We start from the raw sequence: 7,342 nt of genomic DNA on the forward strand, positions 1-7,342 counted from the left end.
ACCTTTCTTTTAATTATTTATAAGTCTTTTCCTATGTACTTTTTTCTAATTCTTTGTAAGTCTTTTGTTATGTACTCAACCACCACTCCACAATAAGACAATATATATCTCTGCCAATACGATGATATATAAAATAAATTTTAATATATCATAAAAATAAAAAATAATAATATATCATAAAAAAATTGTTTCTTTCATGTTTTATGATGATGACTCATTTTGGGGTTCTGTCAAATTTGATCCCCAAACAGTTCAATTTCGGAACCTTGTGGGTTATGGGCTCATGATCTTAAGATCTCCTTCCTTTCATTGTAGCAATGAGATTCACATTAAATCAACATAGATTCGCATGATTCCAAAACATAAACTCCCAACAGGCCGACGCTGGCCAGGATGACACACAAGGCCATTTTTCTTCTCTCGACCTCGTCCTCCTCGATCCTTAACTGATTATGGTCATGCTCTCATGGTGATTTCCATTTATTTCTCATTTTGATTGTTGGCATTATGATGCATGTGTTGTACTTGATGGCAACCCTCTCATAGAAGAATATCTCACTTATGTATAACTGGATGAATCTTCAGATGAGATATCAGATGTAACTGATGATAGCTCAAAGGAATCAGATGATGAATCTTCAGACGAGATATCAGATGTGACTGATGGAGGATAGCTCAAAGGAATCAGATGATGAATCTTCAGAAGAGATATCAGATGTGACTGATGGAGGACAGCTCAAAGGAATCAGATGCTAATTCTAAGTATGACAAGTTAGCTTTGCCATCAAGTCCAAAGGGGGAGATTGTTGGCATTATGAGATATGTGTTGTCCTTGATGGCAAACCACACTGATAAGAAATCATAGTACAGAAGGACAGCAGCAAGGAATTGATGATCAGACTATAAGAAGAAGAGAAAGTTCATACACGCAGGTTCGTTAAGCCCAAGTAGCGTGTACACGCAGGTTGGCTTCATTAAAAGCGCGTGTATGTGGAAAACTCATTTTGGTCCATGGTGGTTAGTCCTTGGAAGTTGTGCCTATGGTTTTGGACCTTGGTGTCTCGACGGACGTGTTGATCCCTAGTTTTAAAGTTGATGGTATTGGATTTCTATGGTTGTGGCCCTTGGTATTGAACAAGGCCTAAGGCTATATAAGGAGAAGGAAATCATTAGGCAAAGTGTATCTGAAATGTCTTGAATATCTGATGAAGCATTAGATCCAGTATACAGGGTTATGGGTTGATGATGCATTGCTTGATCTGAGCTAAGGAGAGATCTCACCGGTTGATGGAGAACTAGATCTAAGGAGAGATCGGGATCAAATGGTTTGAAATGAACTATCTTTATGATGCTTATTCTAGATCTACATACTGACGCATGTATTGTTCTATAAGTGTTATGAGTATGACTGATGTATGGTACAGCTGCAAGTTATGAGAAATTATTTTTAGATCTGTACGCGGGTTGGCTTTGATAAAAGCACGTATACACGCGGGTTTGATTCATCGAAGTAGCGTATACATTGTAAATCTTAATATTTGAAGTTGCAGATGGATCTGATAGTTATTACAGAGTTCTGTGTCTGCTCTGTGTTCTGGTGACTGTTGTTAACAGGGTTTCAGTGATTCAGAGTTTGATGATTGTTTTGAGCTTCAATGATAGTTATGGGTCCAGTATGAAAATTGGATGAAAAGTGGCCTTACAGATTATGTGTTGTGCTTCAGTGTATCCAGTCTGAAAATTGATGAAACGTGGTACCTGGAGGTGAGAAGATTGTAGGCAAGCACCTACGTACTAGTATCTAAGCTGGTACAAAAGCTAAAGGAGATCTTTGGAGCATTGTAGCAGGTAGCAGCCTGCGTACTAGTAAATGGATCGGCTAGTACAAGAGCAAATGGGGTTGTAGCTCCCGTACTGGTATAAGACTGCACCAGTACAAATATTGTAAAAGGATTTTCTTATTAAGAAGAAGATTGAGATGACTTGCAGCAGGTGGTTTTCACCCACATTGGGTTTCCACCTTATATCTTTGTGTTCATGTGTGTGGCTCTTGTGTGATGTTCTGTTCTGTTATTCTGCACCTGTTTACTGTTAATATGCTTAATAATGATCTGATGCATTTACTGAAGATTAAGCTAACTGAATTATAAGATCTCTGGATATACGCGAGTTTCATTAGACACAGTAGCGTGTACACGCGGGTTCACTTAATTGAAGTAGCGTATATGTTTCTGAGTATGAAATTTAAAAGTTTGATTGATCTGATAATACTGATTCACCCCCCCCTCTCAGTATTATTTCCAACAATTGGTATCAGAGCAGGTCCTTTGATAGAAGCTTGATCGCTTGAAGGAGATCCGTGGAACAATAGGAAAGAAGCTTAAGAAGAAAGCTAATAAGAAAAAGAAGTCATCTCAGAAGAACTATGACAGTGGAAGAATCGATTGGGGATTAGGCATAAGAAGCTCTTCAGATTCAGAATCAGATTCAGAGTCATTATCAGGTATGAATGTGTTATCCTCTGATGTTCCAGCTATATTTCCTTGTGAAAGAGATGAAAGTGATAGCGAAACTACTGAATTTGCTCTTATGGGTGAACAAGAAAGATATCAAATAGAGGCAGAATTTAAAAGGTTGACAGACAAAATTAGAGATCAACAAGATCTATTGAACAAAAAGGAATGTGATTTCAAAGAAGAAGCTACCAAACTAAGGGCCCAACTAGAAGAAGGAAACAAGGTAAGAAAGCTACTCAAGGACAAGGAAGACCAATGTCAAAAATTGCAGCATGAAGTGACATCATTAAGAAAAGAAGTCAACGAAAGAAGCACAACCATCAAGAAACTCAAAGATAGATCCAGCTACTATGAAAATCTTGAAGCTACAATCCTCTCACTAAAAGGAGATCTTGAAGAATCAAAGAAGCAGAATACAGATCTACTCCAAGCTATTGCAAAACAAGAAAACGAAGTCACCAGCTTAAAATCTCAACTAGAATGTGCCTTCTGAGTTCGTCAAATGCAACAAGATCTGTATGAAGAACAAGAAAAAGAAATTCTCAAACTAAGGGAACAAATGGAAGAAGGAAGGAACGGTGAAGAAGTTTTGAAAAAGAAATCTCTTGAAAAGGAAGAACAGCTTCAGGTTGAGGTAAATATCTTGAAAAGTAAACTAGAAGAAAAGGATAAGCTTTTACGATTTCAAGATAGCTATAAAGTATTGGATGATATTCTTAGTAGTCAAAGGTCCCCTGCTATAAAGACTGGTCTTGGTTTCCATGAAGGTGAATCTAGTTCACAAGGTGAGGCAAGAAATTCTAAAGAGAAATCTAAAGTGATCAATGAAGAAATGAAAGGTCAACCCCATCAACAATCAAGGAAAGAGACTCCTCAAAGAAAATCTTTTACTCCTCCTATGAATAATGTTGAATGTTATGTATGTCATAATCTTGGACATGTTGCAGCTAGATGTAGAAGAAGAAGAGTTCAAGACTATTATGCGGATAGGTCATCTCAATCAAGGTACTTTAATGGATATTGCTTTGCTTGCAATATGTATGGTCACAAAGCTGCTGATTGCTACAGAAGGAACAGGAAACATGTTAGATGTTATGCATGTAACAAGCTTGGACATATAGCAAAGGAATGCAGGAACAAAGGATGGACATCACACCGAAAGGAGAAAACCTCATCACACTTGAAGATATGGAGGAAGAAGGAAGTACAGTCAGCACAATGTACTGAGACACAACACAGCACAGACATATCAGACTCAGGGGGAGCTGAAAGTGTAAACCTTCAGTGTCCTTAATCTCATACGCAAGTTCCTTAAAGGGAAGTCGCGTATATACGCGAGTTCGACACTGCAAAGTCGCGTATATGTCAGTCTGAAGAAAAGCAGTGGGGACAGGCTCAAAAAAGGGATCTGATATGATTCAGTCCATTATTTGCTCTGTTGGTTAATAGCTACAGTCTGCTGAGGATGTGTGGAAATGTTTTGTTACTTGTATGATGCCTGGAAGTGTTTTGATCCTAACTTGAGGATGAAGATGTTTTGATGCTTACTGCTGATATATGCATGATCAGATCTAACAAATGGCACTGGTTGAGGGGGAGCATATGCCTTTAGTAATTCATTGTTGGCATTATGGTTAATAATCCTTGGTGATGATTCTTATATGGATAAATGATATATCTTGCTATGATATGATGTTGTGAGTTGTCTATGATAAACTCTCATATGATTCTTGAAGTTACATAGAAGATGTTCAGATCAGATTTATGGTTGATTCTTTGATGATGCATGTATGGTGCTTACATGGTAATCTTCATAAGAACAAGGAGAAGTACAAAGCTTGAATACACATCTTCCTCACTTGATGATGAGTCACTTATATACTGCTGTTGTCATATGCATAAAGATCATACAGTTATGATGCAGGCACTCATGTGGATAAGGATTGTTGCTGTTGATGATATCAAGAAGTTTTGTCAAATGAGCTTGAGCTCAAGATACATAGTGCTGACACATGGATAACTACTCAAAGTTTCTTTATTGGAGACATGGTGAAGAGTTCTTATCTATATGATGATAGGTTGATACTTACATATGATGATTGATGCAGATGTTCCCAAGAAATGATATTTGGATCTTGTAGATCTTGACGTTGATGTAATGACTATGGTGGTTTCACATGTAATGTGAATGATTTCATGATGATGTTTAAAAGGAGGAGTTGACATCTATGTTCAGACATACCTTGCTGCAGGACATTTACAGGTTGTTGATATGGAAATTTGTGTACGCGTGCTGTTTAAAGGATATTAGCGTGCATACGCCGTTTTTCAAGGGGATAGTCGCGTATATGGTATACGCGTGTTTCATAAGGGATATCTGCGTATATACGCTTGTTTATGTGTACACAGACGCGTATATGGAGATTTGAAGGAAATCAGCAGGGACAGATGTTGATATAGGTCTGACAGAGATCATCTGGCACAGGTTCAGGGGAGCAGATAATCTTCCAATGATGCATTGTTGGCATTATCTTAAAGCTTTTGGTTCTAGTTCACATTTGGTGTTGATTTCAGGAGGAACAAAGGCGAAAGGAGAACAGAAGGATCTCTTGGTTGCTGATCTGAATGGTGATTATCAGATGCTGTTGGTGACTTTCATAAGTCTTGGTCTAGTTATTTCATCTCTATGTCATACATCTCCTTTGTGGTATCTCTTTCATGGTGTCAAGGTCATGTAACGGCCTATTTTGGTTTCCCCACTATGCCTGGGATGATTGATGCAATATGATTGGTTGTCATATGTAAACTTTTGATGTATCCCCACTTGGTTGGGTGGATGAGTCAATTTTGTATATCCTCACTTAGTTGAGAGATGGATGTATGTATGAGTCTTTGGTGATAGGAAGGTCTTTTATGATGTATAGAGTCATGTTCTTCTTGAAGAACATCTTTTGCAGATCTTGCCTACAGTCAGGAAGAGCATGAACAGCACACTTCAGCAGTACAGAGACTTGGCATGAACTCAGGGGGAGCATTGACAGATTGGTACACCTTGGCATATACAAAGGGGGAGATTATTCAGAGATTTCAGCAGGTACTCAAGGGGAGTATGGACAGTGGAATGATTCAGCAAAGGAAGAGAATATCTTGGTCCACCCTTTGCCCTTGATGTCAAAGGGGGAGAGTGATTTGGTGTTGTTGCCATCAAGTCCAAAGGGGGAGATTGTTGGCATTATGATGCATGTGTTGTACTTGATGGCAACCCTCTCATAGAAGAATATCTCACTTATGTATAACTGGATGAATCTTCAGACGAGATATCAGATGTAACTGATGATAGCTCAAAGGAATCAGATGATGAATCTTCAGACGAGATATCAGATGTGACTGATGGAGGATAGCTCAAAGGAATCAGATGATGAATCTTCAGAAGAGATATCAGATGTGACTGATGGAGGACAGCTCAAAGGAATCAGATGCTAATTCTAAGTATGACAAGTTAGCTTTGCCATCAAGTCCAAAGGGGGAGATTGTTGGCATTATGAGATAAGTGTTGTCCTTGATGGCAAACCACACTGATAAGAAATCATAGTACAGAAGGACAGCAGCAAGGAATTGATGATCAGACTATAAGAAGAAGAGAAAGTTCATACACGTAGGTTCGTTAAGCCCAAGTAGCGTGTACATGCAGGTTGGCTTCATTAAAAGCGCGTGTATGTGGAAAACTCATTTTGGTCCATGGCGGTTAGTCCTTGGAAGTTGTGCCTATGGTTTTGGACCTTGGTGTCTCGACGGACGTGTTGATCCCTAGTTTTAAAGTTGATGGTATTGGATTTCTATGGTTGTGGCCCTTGGTATTGAACAAGGCCTAAGGCTATATAAGGAGAAGGAAATCATTAGGCAAAGTGTATCTGAAATGTCTTGAATATCTGATGAAGCATTAGATCCAGTATACAGGGTTATGGGTTGATGATGCATTGCTTGATCTGAGCTAAGGAGAGATCTCACCGGTTGATGGAGAACTAGATCTAAGGAGAGATCGGGATCAAATGGTTTGAAATGAACTATCTTTATGATGCTTATTCTAGATCTACATACTGACGCATGTATTGTTCTATAAGTGTTATGAGTATGACTGATGTATGGTACAGCTGCAAGTTATGAGAAATTATTTTTAGATCTGTACGCGGGTTGGCTTTGATAAAAGCACGTATACACGCGGGTTTGATTCATCGAAGTAGCGTATACATTGTAAATCTTAATATTTGAAGTTGCAGATGGATCTGATAGTTATTACAGAGTTCTGTGTCTGCTCTGTGTTCTGGTGACTGTTGTTAACAGGGTTTCAGTGATTCAGAGTTTGATGATTGTTTTGAGCTTCAATGATAGTTATGGGTCCAGTATGAAAATTGGATGAAAAGTGGCCTTACAGATTATGTGTTGTGCTTCAGTGTATCCAGTCTGAAAATTGATGAAACGTGGTACCTGGAGGTGAGAAGATTGTAGGCAAGCACCTACGTACTAGTATCTAAGCTGGTCCAAAAGCTAAAGGAGATCTTTGGAGCATTGTAGCAGGTAGCAGCCTGCGTACTAGTAAATGGATCGGCTAGTACAAGAGAAAATGGGGTTGTAGCTCCCGTACTGGTATAAGACTGCACCAGTACAAATATTGTAAAAGGATTTTCTTATTAAGAAGAAGATTGAGATGACTTGCAGCAGGTGGTTTTCACCCACATTGGGTTTCCACCTTATATCTTTGTGTTCATGTGTGTGGCTCTTGTGTGATGTTCTGTTCTGTTATTCTGCACCTGTTTACTGTTAATATG

This window comes from Pinus tabuliformis, chromosome 1_1 (assembly GCF_031772625.1).
Source record: "Pinus tabuliformis cultivar Carrire ecotype Pingquan chromosome 1_1, CPIR1, whole genome shotgun sequence".
Classification (NCBI taxonomy): Eukaryota; Viridiplantae; Streptophyta; class Pinopsida; order Pinales; family Pinaceae; genus Pinus; species Pinus tabuliformis.